Source organism: Aotus nancymaae, unplaced genomic scaffold (assembly GCF_030222135.1).
Source record: "Aotus nancymaae isolate 86718 unplaced genomic scaffold, 86718_ANA_hifiasm-v0.15.2.pri h1tg000008l, whole genome shotgun sequence".
NCBI lineage: Eukaryota > Metazoa > Chordata > Mammalia > Primates > Aotidae > Aotus > Aotus nancymaae.
The window spans coordinates 10,609,644-10,629,524 of NW_026988419.1; the positions used below are offsets into that span (position 1 = coordinate 10,609,644).

Here is a 19,881-nt window from a genome sequence, read left to right on the forward strand (position 1 = left end):
GCACTTTCTTAAGAAATCACTTACGTAAACAAATTCTCCTCTTGGGGGCCTTCTGAGAAATCTGACCTAATACACTCTCTGGGTGATATTGGGTAAAAAGCTTAACTACTATGTTGAATCCAGTTTATTCACTTGTAAATTGGAGAAATGATAGGGTTGTCATGAGGAACAATAGGAGATAAAGTTTTTAAAGAACACGGTGCATTGCTTGGCACATGGTTAGCATACGAAATGTTAACTACTCATTTTGTGGCAAAGCACTTAAAAATTATTAAGCTTAAATATGAGTCATGAATTTCTTTTGCTCAAAATGATTAGTATGCCAAATTTTCTGACCTTTCCTAAAATAAAAAATAGCTTCTCGCAGTATGTTACCTTGTAGATATTTCTAAAATTTATAAGCACACTTAATCTGTCCTTTCAAGGTAAAAATAACATTTTAACAAAAAGGGAAAAACACATGCAATGGAAAGGGTATTTCAAAAAAGGGTAGTAAAGGTATTGTTATCAGTATTGCTGAAAGTGACATAAAGTATTATTAATTAAAATTTACACATCTGAATATCTACAAACATGGAATAGAATTTTCTATTAAACATTTTCCCAAAGAGTTTCAGTGGCTTATTGTTTCAATTTTAAAACATTTCCATTTGTTTCTAAGCTTCTCTATGAGATTTTTTCTTAAACTATAGCATCCATGAAAACAATTGTTAGATAAACTTTCAAATCTTCACATTGCTACAAGACAAAGTATTAATTCATGATTTTAAAAAGATACACTAGATCCTATTGAATTCATTACGTAAAATAGTATTGGCTTCAATACTTAAAATATTATTTTAGTAAGAAAAAATATTTTATAATATAAAACATATAATTTAATATATGAAAATTCTTTATTTAATCTTTATTTAGTCCTTACTAAATTTATTTTTGTATATGACATGTAATTTTGATATCATTATATGAATATGACTTCCAAATCATTTAAACAGAGAGATGAGGGATAGCTAAAGAAACAAATACTTGTATATTTTTTTCCCCTTCAAAAGTCTGTGGGATCAAAAGTTTGGTGAAGAAGCCAGTTGGCTTATGTGGAGTTTTCTTGCTCTAGAGAGATTCTTCAAGCAATCACAATGTCAAAAGACACAGATGTTTTCCTTTCATCATATGTTGAAGATCAGAGATCCAAACTTATTTAAAAAATTATAGATGCACTGTTCTTCTCCCATTGGACTGGCAGGTTTTATAGCAATTGTTGCATATGGAGTAGACAAATTGAAGAGCAAGAGAAGTTCTAAAATGTCCCTTCACCTGATCCACATGTGCAGGGCAGCCAGAGGCTTTGTTGCAGGAGCAGTGACTGTTGGTAAGGGCTACTCCATGTATTGGAACTTCTGGGCAAAACCTAAGCCTTAGAAGAAGACATGCTGTATTGATCTTGGAGGAGCTTGCTTTAGTAGACATCTCATTATTGAAGTTGTATGTCTATGCTGAAAATAAATTATTTGAGTGGGTTCAGATTACAACATGGTATTTTGAATACTGGCTTCCTTTCTTGCAGGTTTGATTTGCCTGGTGACCAAATTACTAGTGACTAGTTCACTAATGAGGTCATTCAAGGGAGTCAAGTTAACACAAAAGAAACATGTCACTGAAATGCATTTGATGGTGTTAAAATGTCCACTTTCTTAAACTGTTAAAATGAAATTAGTTCTAAAGAAGATAGCAGGCCAAACCTGAAGTACTCCCAATTTGCTGCAGAATCTTGCATGCTTTGGATGTTATATAAGAGTCTTTTTTACTCATTATTTTAACTTTTTAATGCCTGTCTTGTGGATTGGTTCATTTAGAACTCTTTAAAAAAGTTTTCCATGGAATATAACTTGTAAAGCCTCCCACAGCTGAGAGTATGTGTGTGTGTTTAAACTAAATGTAGAAACCTTAAAACAGAGCTGCAGAGTAGTATTGATTTCAGAATCACAACTGTAATAATGAAAATAAATTAATTACGAATTACAGTTTAGCTCTTTTATAATTGTAGAATTATATTTTCGCTTCTGTTACAGTAGAATAATTTTTAATGTCATCTTGAAATGGAAATATATATTTTAAGTGCTCATGCAAAGGTAAAATGAAGAGCACTTTTTAAAAATGTTTGATGAATTAGGCTGTTCTTAAAAATTCTGAAGATCCAAAAGAATGATCTAAATATAACAATGAAGAAACAGAGATTATCCGAGTGGATAACAAAACAAGACTGATGTGTATGTTGTCTACAAGAAATTTATTTTAAATATAAAGATTTAGATAGTTAAAAAACAAAGCAATGACCAGGTGTGGTGGCTCATGCTCATAATCTCAGCACTTTGGAAGGCCATGGTGGGTGGATCGCAAGGTCATGAGTTCAAGACCAGCCTGGCCAAGATGGTGAAATATCATCTCTACTGAATATACAAAAATTAGCTGGGCACAGTGATAGGCACCTGTAATCCCAGCTCCTTTGGAGGCTGAGGCAGGAGAATTGCTTGAACTTGATTGGCAGAGGTTGCAGTGAGCGAGATCTGTGCCACTGCACTCCAGCCTGGGCAATAGAGAGAGTCCATGTCAAATAAATAAATAAAGCAATGAAAAAGATGTATACCATGGTAACATCAGTTAAAACATGGTAATGGTAACACCAATTTAAAGATATCTAGATAAACTAGATTAATTTTAGTCAAAGCAGACTTCAGGACAAGAAACACTGTTCAGAGTAAAAGAGTCATCATACAATAATAAAGGAGTAAGTTCTCTAAGATTTCATAACAATTCTAAATTTGCGTGTGCCTAACAATAGATCATGAAAATATGAGACAAAACTGAAGTGAAAAAAAAATAAGCAAATCCACTATTATACTGGAGATTATAGTAGTTAGCGATCTCAACATCTCTTTGTTGGTAATCGATAGGTACAATAGGCAGAAAATAAGTAAAGATATAGATGACTTGCATATAACTATTGATCAACTTGATTAATTAACATTTATAGACTACTTATCCTACTACAACAAAATGCACAATTTTCTGACACTTGTGTGGAGCATTCACCAAGATAGACCACATTATATGATATGAAATATGCCTTTAAAAGTCTGAAAAACTAGGAACCATACAAAGTATATTCTCAGATCACAATGGAACTAAACTAGAAATCAAGAACAAAAAGATACCTGGAATATTTTCAACTATTTTAAAATTGATCCAAACCACTTCTAGATAACCCATGAAACAAAGAAAAGGTCTCAGAAATTTTTTTTAATTGAATTAAATAAAAATAAAAATTACTGAAATGTGTGGGTAAAGTGAAAGCATTATTTAGAGTGAAGTTTATAACATTTGATGCATATATTAGAAAAGAAAAAATACATAAGATCAGTAATAATCTTTCAACTTAGGAAACTAAAAAAAGAAGAACATTTTAAGGATAATTTAAATGGAAGAAAAATAATAATAATTAGAGCAGAAATTAATGAAATTTAAAAACAGAAAATCAATAGCTTGTTCCTTGATAAGATAAACATAATTAGTAAACTTCCAGTCAGATTAACCAATAATAAAAGAACACAAAAATTACCAATATCAGAAATAAAAGAGGGGTCATCACTACTGATTTCATGAATATAAAAAGTATAATAAATAAAAATTAAGAATAACTTTATGCCTACAAATTAAATGAAATGACCAATTATTTGAAAGATACAAACTACTGAAATGTACACAAAGAGAGGTAACCTGAATAAGCTCTGTATATTGTTAAGAAATGAGACTAATAATAATATTCCAAAAAAAAAAGCTCCACATCCAGATGATTTCATGGTGAATTTTACTGAATATTTAAGCAAGAAATAATATCAACTATCCACAAATCTTCAAGAAAGAGAAGCCAAAAACCACTTTATAACTCATTTTATGGGCCAGCATTACTTTATTATCAAAACCAACTAGACATTACAATAAAGGCTAGCTACTAATACCTCTTATGATCATTGACACAAAAATTCTCACCAAAATATCCGCAAATCAAATCTAACAATGTATAAAAAGAATAGTACACAATGAACAAGTGAAATGTATTACAATTTGAAAAATCAATTAATGTGACCCACTAGGAAAACAGATTAAAGAAGAAAAATCTTGTGATCACATTAATTAATGCAGAAAATGCATTTGAAAGAATCCAACACATCTTCATTATAAAATCTCACAAGAATCCAGGAATGGAAGGGAGCTTGATAAAAACTACAAAAGACCTTAATGCTTATGTTATGCTTAATAGTGAGAAACTAAATACTTTTCCCTGAAGGTCAAGAACAAAGGTAAGGATATCCTTTGTTAACATTTCTATTCAATATTGTACTGGAAATGCTAGCTAGTGTAATAAGACAAGAAAAAGAAAACCAAGATATACTTGCTGGACAGAAAAAAATAAAACTACCCTTCTTCACAGATGACATGATTGTTTATATAGAGTACCACAAATAATCAACAACAAATAAATACCAGAACTCATAAGTGAGGTTCGTAAGGTGAAACAATACAAAATTCATAAGCAAAAGTCAATTTTTATTCTATATACCAACAATTGCAATTAGAAATTTTTAAAAAGTAGAATATCACACAAAAATTTTAGATATAAAACAACCAAAATTTTTACAGAAACTGTATGCAAAAAAAGACAAACAGTACAAAACAATGATAAAGTAAACTGCATAAAATTAAATAAATGCAGATACTTCATGTATGCAGATAATGCACATTACTTGAAAGGCTATAGCTATCAATTTTTTCCCCAGTCAACCTATAAATTTAATGCCATAATGATAAAAATCCCAATCAAAATCTTGTCAAACTCGTTCTAATTTATAAAATTAAAAAATTGATATTTTGGGCTTTACTGAAATTAAAACTGTCTGCTCTGTGAAAGACACTGTTAAGAGAATAAAAAGACAAGCTGCAGACTGGAAGATAACATTTATTGAACATATCTGATAAAGGGATTGGTATCTGCATTGGTATCTGAAATTATTCAAAGTAATCAGTGAAAAAACAAACAATCCAATTAAAAAATTGGCAAAATATCCAATCAGACATCTCCTCAGAGAAGATATACAGATGACAAGTAACATAAAAACATGTTCAATTCATTTGTAATTAGGGAAATGCAAATTAAAACAGTAATGAAATGCTACCACATACCTGATATAATGGCTAAAATAAAAAATAAAACAAAAACGAACACCACCAAGTGCAGACAGGGACGCAGAATAAAAGGAGTTCTGATTCTTTGTTGGAAGGAATGCAAAATGGCACAGCCACTTTGGAAAACAGTTTGGCAGCTTTACACAAATCTGAACATAGTCTTACTGTATGACTCAGCACTCATGCCCCTAGGTATTTACCCAACTGATTTGAAAACTTATGTCCACATAACATCTGTATGTGAATGTTTATAGAAACTTTATTTATGATCACTAAAATCTGAAAGTAACATATCTTTCAATAGCCGAATAAATAAACTAGTGTTCATCTATACAACGTTACACTATTCGTCAATAAAAATAAATGCGTTATCAAGCCATGAAAAGGCATATATGGACCTTAAATGCATATTATGAAGTGAAAAAAGACTAAAAGGCTACAAACTGTATGGTTTACTCAATTTATGTGACATTCTAAAGGAGGAAAATTTATAGAGATAGTAAACAGGATCGTGGTTGCCAAGAGTTCAGTGTGGAGAGGGTTGAAAATAAGTGGAATGCAGGGAATTCTTTTAGGACAGTGAGACTATTCTGAATGATAGTGTAATGACACTAAGCATTTGTGAAACTTATAGAACTATTAGCACAAAAAGTAAAACAATGTATGCAAATTTTAAAAATTAGGAATTCAGGAGATCACAGGATGAAATGCAGAATGTGACAAAAGAATCTAACTGTATTACTAATATATAAAGCAATCTCACTAAATGGGATAAAGGAAAATGTACTGACCTAATAACTTTGAAAACCGGTGGCATTTGTAAGATTAAAGGCAAAAGGAACTATTCACAATTACTGTACTATAATTGATATCGTTATTTCCTGTAGGGATATAGGTTAATAACTTTGATACCACTAGATACATATGGCATTGAGTAAATGCATGGCAGCTGATGGCAGTGAAGTTTCTCTCTGTTAGAGTAAGAGATTACCAATAAACAAAGAATAAAGGCTAGATTTATCCATGTGGTAATGGATTAGAGTTGGAGACATCAGTATGAGGTTCTGCTTAGCTTAATATAAATATATATGGTAAAATAAAAATATTAGTAGTATGTACATATGCCCAGGTTTGTACACACACACACACACACATACATACATATATATATATATATATATATATATATATATATATATATATATGTATTCTGTCTGCTTAGAAAGCATAGAAGCAACAACCCAGTAGCCATGAGCACACTTAGCACCCAGATCTCGGCTTTTATTACCATTTACCAATATAAGGAACCAGAGATCCTAGGAGAAATGGTTGATTCTAGGACTGGGCAGAAAATATACAAGATGAGCCTAGAACATCTCATAGTGCCAGAAAGTATGGAAGTGCTAAAAAATTAAATACATAAGCACAAAAATGGAGTTACAAAAGGGCCAACTGGAAGGGCTTTCAAGGGCCAAAGCTGAAATAATTTGAGCAACAAAATAAAGTAGTACTGCATTTTAACTCAAAGTATAAAATAAGTATCCACGAGTTTGTATTGATATAAATTAAATGAGGAATAAAAAATAAATCTCCTACGCAGAAGAATTTAAAATAATTTTTGTAGATAGGCCACCCTCAAAGCAATAGTGCATAACTCTCTACTCTTTAACTATGGGCTGCACATATTGACTTCCTTCCAAAGATGACCATATGGAAAAGAGGAAAAAGACAAACTGCAGTTGAGAAACCTGACAAATGCTGCCTCAGCCAGGTGATCAAGGTCAACATTAACAATAAAAAGTCATATTGACTGCATGCATCTTTGAAACATCATGAGAATGACACTTGACCTCTATGGTCTTTCTCCCTAAAACAAATAATCCATGTCTTATCCTAAGAAAAACGTCAAACATATCCTGATTGAAGCATATTCTATCGATACCTGATCAGCAGTCTTCAAAACTGTCAAGGTCACCAGATGCAGAAAAAACTGAGAAACTGTTACAGCCAAGAAGAGCCTAAGAAGACACAATGACAAAAAATGATGTAATATTCTGGATAGAATATTGAAACAGAAAAAGAACACCAGATAAAGACAGGAAATCTGAATAAAGTGTGGGTGTTAGTTAGTAATAATGTATCAATATTGTTTCATTAATTGTAATAAATGTACCATACTAATGCTAGATGCTAATGACAGGAGAAAGTGGGTGTTGGGGATACGGGAACTCTACTACCTTTGTAATTTTTCTGTATATCTAAAACAGAAACTTTACTTTTAAAAGTGTTAATAAAATAATAAGTAAAAATACATTTGAAAATTAAGCAAGATAATTCTAAATAACTAATGAGTAAAACAAAAAGTCACACTGGAAATTATAACATATTTTAAACTGAGTGTCAACTAAAATATTTACATATCTAACACTGTAGGATGTACATAAACTTTGCATTAAAGAATATTTGGGCCTTATATGTGTATAGTATTAAAATGCTGAGAAAACATGAATGATATTTATAAATTTTTTAAAATGAGAATAAGAATAGAAAAATAAATATTAGTAAAAGGGAGAAAATAATAATAAATAACAAGGGCATAATATATGAAATAGAAAATTAGTATAAATTAGAGGCTCAATAGAGCCAAAAGTTTATGTAAACACTTAACAAGTCCAATCAAGAACAAAGAAAGAAGGGGCAAATAATTAATATCAGGAATGAAAAGATAAACATTACATTAGAAATATAACAAGAGACTACTCTGAACAACTGTATGTCAGTGGTATAGTTTGGATATTTGTCCCCACCCAAATCTCATGCTGAATTGTATTTCCCAATGTTGAGGGTGGGTCCTGGTGGGAGGTGTTTGGGTCATAGGGCAGACTCCTCATGGCTTTGTACTGTTTTTGTGATAGTGGGCGAGTTCTCATGAGATATGGTCATTTAAGAGTGTATGGCACCTCACCCACTTTCTTGTTCTCACCACGTCATGTGACTGCCCCCCTACCTTCTGCCACAATTGGAAGCTTGCTGAGGTCTCCCCAGAAGCGGATGCTGCTATGCTTCCTGCACTGCCTGCAGAACTGTGATCTAAGTAAATCTCTTGTCTTATAAATTACCCAGTCTCAGGTATTTCTTTATAGTAGTGCAAGAATGACCTAATTCAGCCAAAAACATTAAAAATTTAGATGATGTGGGAAAATACCTAGAAAAACACAAGCTACTAAAACTAAAACAGGAGAAAAGAGAAAATCTGAATTGTCCCATATCTACTATATAAATTGTATCTGTAATCAAAATCTATCCATAACAAAACACCAGGACCAGTTGATTTTCCTGATGATTTCCATCAAATGTTCAGGGGGAAAAAAATGACTCAACTACATCCAAACAAAAAGGAGAAACGTGTCACAACTAATTTTATGAGGTCAGCATAATCTTGATTCCCAAACTTGAAAATATCTTTACCAGAAAAAAATAAAAATAAATATTTTAAATAAATATAGATGCAAAAATTCTAAACAAAATGCTATCAAACAAAATCCAGTGATAGATAAAATCATGACCACATTGCATTAATATTAGAAATCCGCTGTTGGTTTAATATTTTAAGGAGTATTAACTTAAAAGAAAAACACAATATGTACACATTTAGAAGAGGGGAAGAGATATTATTTCTTATAAGGGGTTACAGCCTGCAAGGTAGCTATCCCACAGGCTGAGAAGTGTAGTCTCCAGCCAGGACCAGAGACAGCCACTCGGAAGGGGAAGCGTTGGGACAGGAGATTTATTCTGAATGGGTTGGCTAAACATTCATATTCAACAGATTACAGGAGGAGCTATGATTATTCATGAAGATGGTCCTGACACATGTGTATTGAACAAACATACATGAAACATATGACTCATGTTTACACGTTCACTTTGGGGTGGAGACTCAACATTTAAATGTATTACGATTAGGCCCTTTACATCAAAAGATCTTTTTGGGACTAAGGCATGAAAGTGTGTAGCTTCTGTAAACTGGCCAGAAACAGTCCACGGTCAGTGGTCCTTTATTGGGAAAGTTACTGAAGTCAGTCTCTTGTCCAATCAAAGCTGTAGTTATGGCTGGTGGAACTGGAGGTGAGTTAATTGGCACCTATGAGCTGGATTAGTTGTAATTGTTTTGTTATTGCTTATTTTAAGACCAGTGCTCATTTAGCTGCTAGAGAAAAAGAAAACCCTTGTGGCAGTTAGGACATAGTTTATTCTTTAGGCGTAGGGGTGTATAACTTAACCCTTGCCTGGCATGGTCCTAGGTCCTGTTTATAATTTGATATCTTATTGCCACTAAAAGTCTGTTCTGTCAGTCCTATGATCTCTATTTTAATGTTGGTCAGTTGTTGTGTCCAAACTATAAAAGGGATGGGGAATAAAAAGTAATTACTGACTTATCTGATCTCCCAAGCCCTCCTGACTAGGAACTAAGTTTTTAAAGGTTTTCTGGGATCCGCTTGGCCAAAATGGGTGCATTCAGTTAATGGGGAGCTTATAATTTTGCAGCATCCATATATGTGTATGTGTGTGTGCATGTGTGTGCATGTGTGTTTGTGTGTGTGTATATGTGTATGTGTGTGTGTGTATATATATATGTGTGTATATATATATATATATTTGAGACAGAGTCTCACTCTGTTGCCCAGGCTGGAGTGTTGGAGTGTAGGAGTGTGATCTCGTCTCACTGCAACCTCCACCTCCCAAGTTCAAGTGATTCTCTTGCCTCAGTCTCCCTAATAGCTAGGATTACAGGTGCCTGCCACCATGCCTGGCTAATTTTTGTCCTTTTTGATAGAGATGGAATTTCACCATATTGGCCAAGCAGGCCTTGAACTCCTGACCTCAAGAGATCTGCCTGCCTTCGCCTCCCAAAGTGCTGGGATTACAGGTATGAGCCAGATACAGATACTGGCCACCGTGCCTACTCAGTATCCATATATAGAGAAAAATATCCATAAAATAGAGAAAAATCATGCAATCATATTAATAAATCAGAAAATGCACTTGGAAAAGTCAATGCTGATGTATCATTTTGTAAAACATATAAATTGAGAAGGAAGCCTTCTTAATCTGATTTAAAGATCCAGATTTAAAAATCAACAACAAAAATCACTCATACATAATGTTTAAAAGTTGAAAGTTTTCTCTCTGAAAATGGGAACAATTACAACTATTAACAATTTTATTTACCATTTTTATGGAGTTCTTACCAGTATATAAAAAAACACAAAAAATGAAATAAAAGAAATAGAACACCAAATGTTGGCAAGGACGTGGGACAGCTATACTCTCAGCTGTATCTTACTGCTCCAGATGTAAAATATTCCAACCACTGTGCTGAATGGTAAACAAATTGTGATATATCCATACAATGTAACCCTCTTCAGCAACAAAATGAAATGGATTACACCCAACAACATAAATGAATCTTAAAAATATGCTAAGTGAAAGAGGCTAGACCAAGGGATACATGATTTACAATTCTGTATATGTGAAATTTTAGAACTGGACAAATTAATCTAATGTGATAAGTGATTGGCTAGTCAGGGAGTGGGATTTGAACAACTACAAAGGGACAAAACAATGTCGGGGGTTAATAAAATGTTCTATCTCTTGATTGTTTTGGTGATGACATATGTCAAATTCGTCAATTTTTAAATTCTGGGCATTTTGTTGTGTGAGAATTTTTCCTCAATAAAATGTGTTTTAAAAAGATATCATTAACCATAGAATCAAAAACATCAAGCACCTTAGGAGAAATCTAATGAGTAATCTAATGAAGGTATCATAAAACTATAACACTTTATAGAAACATAAAGAACACCTAAATATACACAGGAATTATACCACTTTCATGAATTACAGGCCTTAACATTTGAAAGATGCATTTTCCTCACATTAGATTTATAGATTCAATGTTATCCTAATTTAAATTTCTCCAGGGATATTTATGTTAATTAGAAATCTGATTTCAAAATTTATATGAAATTCAAATAGTCGAGAACAACCAAGGCATTCTGAAGAAGAAGGATTTAAAGAACTTTTATTGCTGGATTTCAAGTTCCTTATAAAACTACATTAATGAAGACAGCGTGGCACTCGGACAAGAAGAGACTAATACACCATGGAGCAGAACTAAGAGTCCACAAACATAACCACATATGTATGGACAGTTCAGGGGTGTGGGAGAAAAAAGTATTTCCAATATATGATGTCAGAGCGATCGGATATACATACAGAAAGAAAAAAGAATCTTGACTCTCCTCACACTAAGCACAAAAATCAATTCCTGGAGGATTATATGTCTCAACTGAAAAGGTAAGACATTAAAGTGTCTGGAAGATGGTGACATAATAGGATAATTTCATGATCTCATAGCAGAGAATACTTCCAAAAGAGTACACAGAATCACTAATCATAAGAAGAAAAAAATTAGCTATTTGTCTATCATTCATCTATTATTAATCTATCTATCTTAAAATTGGAATCATTCTGTTCATTAAGTAACAATATTGAGTAAAAAGAGAAACCAAAATATGGGGAAATGTACGGCAACATGCGTAACTGACAAAGAGCTTCTGCTTCCCTCTTGAATATTAGTGTTCCTAAGGACTCCATTCCCCACGGGAGCCCCCAATGCCTACATCCACTCCTGCGACATGCATTCGTTGCCTTTGAATTTATATTTTCAAATCAAGGTCACTTTAATGACACTAGACAGAGCCCTTTCTCTATCCTCAACATATCCCTCTAGCAGTCAAATCCTGCTGTTTCTATCATCTTAATAGATCCCATATGATGCTTGCTTCTATTCCCAGTACCACTCACTTGATTCAGGACCTTCTGTGTTCTTGCTTGGATGACTACAGTGACCTTCTAACTGATCTTCTCTAATCCAGTCTTACTCTTGCTCAGTGAGTATTTTTTTCTAACTTAAAATGTATCATGTTATTCCTGCAGAGTCCTCACTATAATGTAAGTTCAAAACTAGGGATGTCCACGATCTGACTCTTGCCTGTTTCTCCAACTTAATGCCTCTACACTCTATACTATTCAGCATATAGAACTACTGCCAATGTATTGCTCTCTTAATACCTCTAGGCCTTTGCATAAATTACTCTCTCTGCCTGGATTCCTCATGCCTTCTGTCTTTGTTTAGAAAACCCTCACTCATCTCGTACATAGTAAAAGACTTTCATTGGCTCTCCTATCTGGGCGCCTTCATGGTACCTTGGGCTTCCTTCATTATATAACAGACAAGAGGATTGTAATGACCTTTTCTGTCTGTTTCTATTTTATCTCTCAACTGTCAGCACCTATGCACATTGCCTGGCAAATTGTAATTGCCTGTTAATGCTGTTAATGCTTGTTAAGTGAATGAATAAATGGGAGTAGGCACATACAGAAGGCATCCAGATAATTGGCATTAAATTTATGAGCAAAGAACTTTGAGAAAACCCAAATCTAATTAAACTGACTTAGGTGCAATATCAGGGGTTCCAAACTGAGAAATGCTTTTAAATAAGAAACTTTAGCATCTCAACAAGTCTGTCTCTCAGTAGAAAATTATTTCTATAGTGAGTCACAGATTTCCTGCTCCTATATTCAGCTACATGGAAAATGGGTGGAAAGCGAATGGTCATCTCAAAGGCAGGATCAGAGTAGGGCAGAGGAAGAATTTGTTGGTGTTTTTATAGTTCAAGGATTCTCAATTATAGCTAACATTAAAATTGTCTAGGAAGTTTTTTAAAAAACATCTATGCTCATGTCCTACCCAAGATCAATTCAGTCAGAATCTCTGGGAGTACCTAGGTATTGATAGTTTAAAAGTTACCCAGGTGGTGCTGATGTGCAGTCATTACTGAGTACCGTTAATTATGCTACTGAGAAATGAGAGTCACAGATTTTGCAACTTCCAATATAATCACGAGGTGGTGCACTGTTTTACAGTATTTCGAACTCATTCCATAATTTCAGGTTGCATCTGATCAAATCTTTTTAAAGGCAGCTTAGAATAAGGTCACCTGTCTCAAAGACCTCAATGTTCACTTTGCAACTATCACTTGAAGAACTCTTCTGAATGTGGAGAGACGATGATCTCCTGGAGCTTGCATGACCAGTCTGATGAGGATATTGTTGACCCATTTTAATTGTGTATAAAGCTTAAAAAGCCATGGTCAATGCTGGGAATTTGAGTACCCAGGCACATGCTGAAGGCCTAGAGTTTAAGGCAGTAGTTTTCAACCTTGGTTGCAGATTAAAAATCATCTGGAGACCCATTGCAGAAAATTGCAGATTATTTGGTGTGAGGTGAGGCATCACATAAATACAAAATCATCCAGAGGCATCCAAGGTTGAGAACTGCTGGTCTAAGGGCATTGTCCTCTTCTTTGTCTCTTTTTGCTGTTGTTGTTAAATGTATTTATTTTATACTTTTCCAACTTTTATTTTAGGTTCAGGGAGTACATGTGCACTACAAAACTATTCAACTTTGGAGGAGGCACGTACCCATCATTACATGGGTAAATTGCATGTTACAGGAGTTTATTGTACAGATTATTTTATTACCCAGGTAATAAGCAAAGTATGTTATAGACAGTTTTTCCATCCTCAGCCTCCTCCCACTCTCCACCCTCGAGTAGGCCCCCATGTCCATTGATTCCTTCTTTGCATCCATGTGTACTCAATGTTTAGCTCCCACTTAGACTCTAAGAGTTGTGCTATAGGGCCACAGTAAGTTATTTTTAACAAAGTCTTAGGAAGTCTTAAGAAAAGTCTTAAAGAAATCTTAAGGCAAGTATTTGCCTGCATTTGGCTGTTTCCAGTGCTGACGTTTTCTTTAGTTGTATCAAGAGTTTCTTTATCAATTTAAAAGAGAAAGAAATTACTAGAATTAAGGTATCTTTTCATTTCTTTAGGATATTTTAGTGTTCAAAGTGGGTTTTTTTACTTTGGTTTTTCCTTCATCATTCCTCCTATATTTTATCTTCTTTTTAGTCTCTCAAGTTTCTTGATTTGAAACTCCTCATTTTTATTATTTAATCATTTCATGATTCTTTTCATGTCTCTTATGTCTTATTTTAAATTCCCTCACAATCTTCTGGTTTATCTCAATCTAGTTTTTCATAATTCAAAAGATTATACATTTATTATTTGTTTGGGCCTCTTAACTTTTATTATCTCTGGTATTAGCTTTCTTTCTCTCTTTTCATTCTTAATCATTTAAAATGTCAATTCTTACTTTTTAATTACTTTTTAAAATGCTAATGAATTAAGGTCTTGGTTTCCTGAATCTTTTATTACAAAGATTTTTACTTTCTTTTGCAACTTACCATTTTATACTATTTTATTTTAAAATTAATTTCATATTTTAATTTTTAGTATATGATTTGTCTTTATAGTGGTAGGTAATAAGTATAGTTATATAAAAAATCCCAGTTCACATCCAGAAAAATACAGGAAACATCTTCATTGTGACTGTCCTTTCATATCCCATTTGTGGATTTCAACCCGATTCAATGTTGGTTTTACAAAATATCTTTCCCCTAGAAGCTTGGGATACTCAGAACAATTCAGTTACTCAAAACAGTCATAATTGTATCTGTTTAATATGTCATCAAAATACCAGAACAATGCTTTTGATGTCTGATATTGACCAATCTTTTCATTTCGGAAACTATGATCTTAACATCTTAAATATTCAACTTTGGAAGAAGCATGTTATCTAAGAGGAGAGGGAGAGAGGCAGAAGCTTGAATACATGTCTGTAAGAATTCCTTGGCCAAGTCTTCCTGCTGGTTTTCACTAAGATTCCCGACTAGTTATTTTTTGTAATGGGAGAAAGGTATTCGGTTCCTGGCCTTTGCTTTGATGAATTCACTTCCTTTACCACAGATCTCATTTCATTATTATCCTTTTTCTATGGAATTATAGGAGAAGCTTTCTGGTATGTGATTCTTCTCATATCCATCCCCTAATATTCATGTGCCCAGAATGCTGGTTATTGCCAGCAGAATGTGGTTTTAGGTAGGCACAGCTATACTTCGGAAGGATGGCTCTCATTCCTCCATATTCTTCTTGGTGGAGATTCCAGACCTGATTAGATGGCTGGAGTTCAGGGAGAAGGGAATGACCATCCAAGTCTTTGGCCCTGGGTCATTGTCACCTTTGGAAAACATTTTAAGATGTAGGGATGTGGCTGAGATGGGCTTTTCCTATCTGTTGCCCTTTCTGCCAAGGAGGAAAAGGATGGCATTTGGGAAACATTAAAGTATTTAAAGTTAGACCCAGTCAGCCTTCAGGATTTGGGTCATCATATTGTGTGTTGTAGAATGCTTCTTATTAATGATACATGTCTTTTAGTTGAAGATTTACGTTACACACATAAATGTGTGTTGAGAGCACACAGCCCAGTAATAAAAAATAATTTTAAAGTACTCGAAATCTCTTATTTACATTTTATATAAGCCACAACAAAAATCAAAAGACATGATTAACAGCAACACAGCTACACTCTTGCTTTCTCCTTTTTTTCCATACCTACAACACTCTGTAGTTGCTTGGATCAACTGTCTCCCTCATGGTCTCCCAAAACCTCCTTGCTACTTGCTCTTGATTCATTTATATTCTCCCTCTCCCCCAACTCCTTATCCCCATTTCTTTATGTGGAAAGGCATGGCCTCCTTTTTAAGAAGGTAGTGGCATTGGGCTGACGATTATGATTCTCTTTTGGCAAACTGAAGGGAGTACAGAAGAAGGAGGCTGTGAACATTCAAAAGTGAGTCACTTTTACCCTATCCTAGCTGCTTTTATGTCTTTGTAATTTGATTACAGTTTGTTCTATTGGCAAACACATGTGAGATTGTTTTCCCCCACCCAGTGACACAATCTTTTCAACTATGCATTATGAGGAATGAGATCTCTCACTCTGTCTCATAAAGCCATCTCTCCCAAGTCTCTTCCTGATTGAAGTCCTCACCTCATTTCATTTCCTGATGGAAGTCTGTGAGAAATTCTTTACTTGGCTAACGAAAGATCCTTGCCCTGTGCAGGTGTCTAGATCTTCCTTCACTTTGAGAAGCTGGTGGATATGCTCTGCCTTTGCTAAATTCATTTATCCACTCAACTGGCAAGAGTACATTTAGCTGATGGTATGCTCCAGAGGAATATGTGCTGTATTAACCAGAACCTAGTTCATCATAAGAAGGCCATTATTGTAATATTTTTGGTCTAGTAATATCTCTGGAGCATCTTTTCTAAGGACTAAGACTTCTCCCCAACAAAGTGGTTGATTGGACTCAAAGAGTGGGATGACATTTCCCATTTGATCTTCATGGATTATTTCAACCATTAATGAAATTTAGTCTGTATTATTGTTATTCCCACTTTCAAACAAGAACATTGAGGCCTAGGGAAATTGAATAATGTGTCTAACGTTGTTAAGTGTCAGCCTAAATAACAGACAGATTCTATAAAGATGCTGAATTTATTTGGGAGTGTGCAGGGTTATATGCAAATCTAGGATATGTGCACTATTGGGACTACAGGCATGTCCAAAGAGGTGGAAGAAAGGGAAAGCTTTTAAAGGCAAGAGAAAAAAGCATGCATAATTTGTTTTGAAATGACGAGTACATTGGTTACAGGGGCTTATCACAGGAGTTGACGCCAGTTCATAGGTGAAGGTAGTGCGTCAGGCAAGTGTTCTTGTATTCTGGCTAGCTGTCCTTGTGACTAATGTAGCAAGCTACAGTTTAAGAAGTCCTTCACAAGAGTTCTTGTTACACACATATATGTATAGGAGCCCTTTAGAAAGTCTTTGTAAAATAGTTCTTATCACAGGTATGTGTGCACAAGTGCCCTCCCTCCTTGGCCTTCTGGCTTTATTTGTTTATTTTTGTTAGAGTTTGACAAAAGTGACTCCATCTTGATTCCAAAAACTTTCACATTTCTCCCTTGTGAATAAAGTCCCTCTTTAAAAGCACTGCTGATTAACCATCTTATAGTTGGGGTTTAATTGTTCCTCAGTGCCATGATAGCCTGTGCTGGTTGATGGTCTGGTCCCGTATCAGGGAGATGGCCAGCAATTTTGAGTCAGTGTCAAAACTCTTTTAGCCACCTTTGAGCAATAAGTAGATTTCGAAGGACTGATTCGTAGGCTGTTTGCCTGGGGTTTATTGGTAAGTTTGATTTTGTCAGTTCCAAAGGTGTTGGTTATCATTTTGAAGCACTGGACCAGTATTATTTTGTTGAGAGTATTGTTTGTGCAGAGGACAGATAGGCAACAAGTATAAAATTTTTAAAAATTTTGCTAAACAAAACCGCCAACAACATAAATCTAGTTTGGATTGGCCAATGATTCTGGATCAAAGCTTAGCCCAAAGATAACCAACTAGATAAATTAAAATGCCATGGGGAATTGGGTGAGTCCTGTTGGTGTCATTGAGCCTGTTCTTTTATTTTATGTAGCTGGGTTAGCAATTTTATTATTTAGTACCCCATGGTTGGATTAAATTAAAGCAGAGAGAGAGTACAGCAGTATTAGGGGTGCTGCTAGCATTACCCATTAGGTAGACTAAAGGATTTTGTTAGGCCATGTTAAAGTGTAGGTTTGGCATGACAGAACCAATCTTTTGTCAAGTTATCTGTAGAAGCTACTGATTGTGACAACTTGACGACACCATTATCCTGTCAAATGGAAATGGTAGGCATAAGTAATGAAAAGTTAAGAGAAACAAGAGTCTCATTATAATGGGGAGTATTGTTGTGATAACTTAAAAAAAGATGTCTACCTTGTAAATCCATCACCTTCTCATCCTGGTGTGCAGTTTGAATGTCTGGTTACGGCACTGGGCAGTCCAATGAACTCTTGGTGTGTCCTATACATAAGGCAAAAGGTTTGGCCCTTGAAATTTACCTCAAGTTATCTTATTATAGGGCTTCAGGAACAGAGCAGTTTTTGTTTTTAGCTGGAGACTTGTAGCCAGATATTGGAGGAAGCTGAAAGAATTCAGGATCTAGTACAGTCTACAGGTAGATAACAAAAGATTGAAAACAACATACAGGGTTATAATCTAATAGCAGGGGTATTATAGCTTTTCTCTGGAAATATAACTTTTTTTCCCACTGTCATCCCGATTCTTACCAAAGGTAATCAGAGTAAAACAAATTCTTGTGTTAAATAAGTTTCATTTTTATCATATTTAGCCTGATCACTTATTAATACATAAATGCAGCAAGAATAGTGATTGACCACTTAGGAATCTCAAACTTATAAACTTCTGAGACTAGGAAGGCAAACCTAGGCAGTTTGCCTGCAGTATCTATGAACAATTTAAATATAACATCTCAGTCAAAACCTTGGTAATATAACCTGTGTTTTCAATTATATTCTGTTAGAAAGAGAACAGACATTTATTGAACTTATGCAAACAATTATATTACCATACACATTAACAATACTCATGAAGAGTTTCCAAATTTTGAAAGCATTAGATAGGGAGAAAAGTAAATGTTTCTACTTTCGTTCAAAAAGGAATACTTAACCAAATTACTACAAACTATTAATAGTTTAAAAGAGAAATTTTCCTGAAAGTCTGAACAACAAAATATTTAAGTAACTGACAATATTTTAATAAACAACAATTTTTTTTTTTTTTTTTTTTTTTTTTTTGAGACGGAGTTTCGCTCTTGTTACCCAGGCTGGAGTGCAGTGGCACGATCTCGGCTCACCGCAACCTCCGCCTCCTGGGTTCAGGCAATTCTCCTGCCTCAGCCTCCTGAGTAGCTGGGATTACAGACACGCGCCACCATGCCCAGCTAATTTTTTGTATTTTTAGTAGAGACGGGGTTTCACCATGTTGACCAGGATGGTCTCGATCTCTTGACCTCGTGATCCACTCGCCCCGGCCTCCCAAAGTGTAAACAACAATGTTTTAAATAAAAGTCATAAAAATATTATCTTCGTCAGTTATTTAATCTCATATAATTAATTTTTGTTTTGTTTGATTTTTATCACCAGTTTCATGAACCCTTCAATATCTTCATTAGCGTTCTGACAATCTGTATTTAATCCTTTGACCTTAAGTCAGAAGCATGTATTCAAGAGTACTTGCTAGGCTCTTTTCGATCAATTGATTGCACATGCTTTCAGAAAAAAACTCAGTACAATAACTGTGGATGACAAAAATTTAAAATAACCATGGTTGAAATCTGATGAAACGTCACTATAATTAACAATTGATAAGGAAGTGTGTTATTTTTGTGGATTACAACATAACCATTTTAGATTTCTGTAAGTTTATAAAACTTTTGACACGTATTAATAACAAACCCATAAATGTAACATAGAGGATCAAGAATCACTTTTCATTTGACAGTGCTTTCCATATAATGTAATATGTCAAAAATCCTAATTATTTAATGTCTTTACAAGATCAGAGAGACATTCTTTGAGGTTCTCCAGAGGCCCATCTGGAGAATCTCAAAGTTAATTCTAAGTCAAAAAGTTCTATCTTAGAACTTGACTCTGGAAAAATCTGCCAAAGATGTCAAAAAGTTTAAAACGCTTTGTAAAACAAGATTGCAGGTTGCTGTAAAATCGTA

At 34.2% G+C, this 19,881-nt stretch overlaps 1 pseudogene; it reads left to right on the forward strand.

Annotated features, from left to right (window-relative positions):
• The first annotated feature begins 1,121 nt into the window (after positions 1-1,121).
• Positions 1,122-1,419, forward strand: LOC105712780 (HIG1 domain family member 1A, mitochondrial-like; annotated as a pseudogene).
• Positions 1,420-19,881: the final 18,462 nt, after the last annotated feature.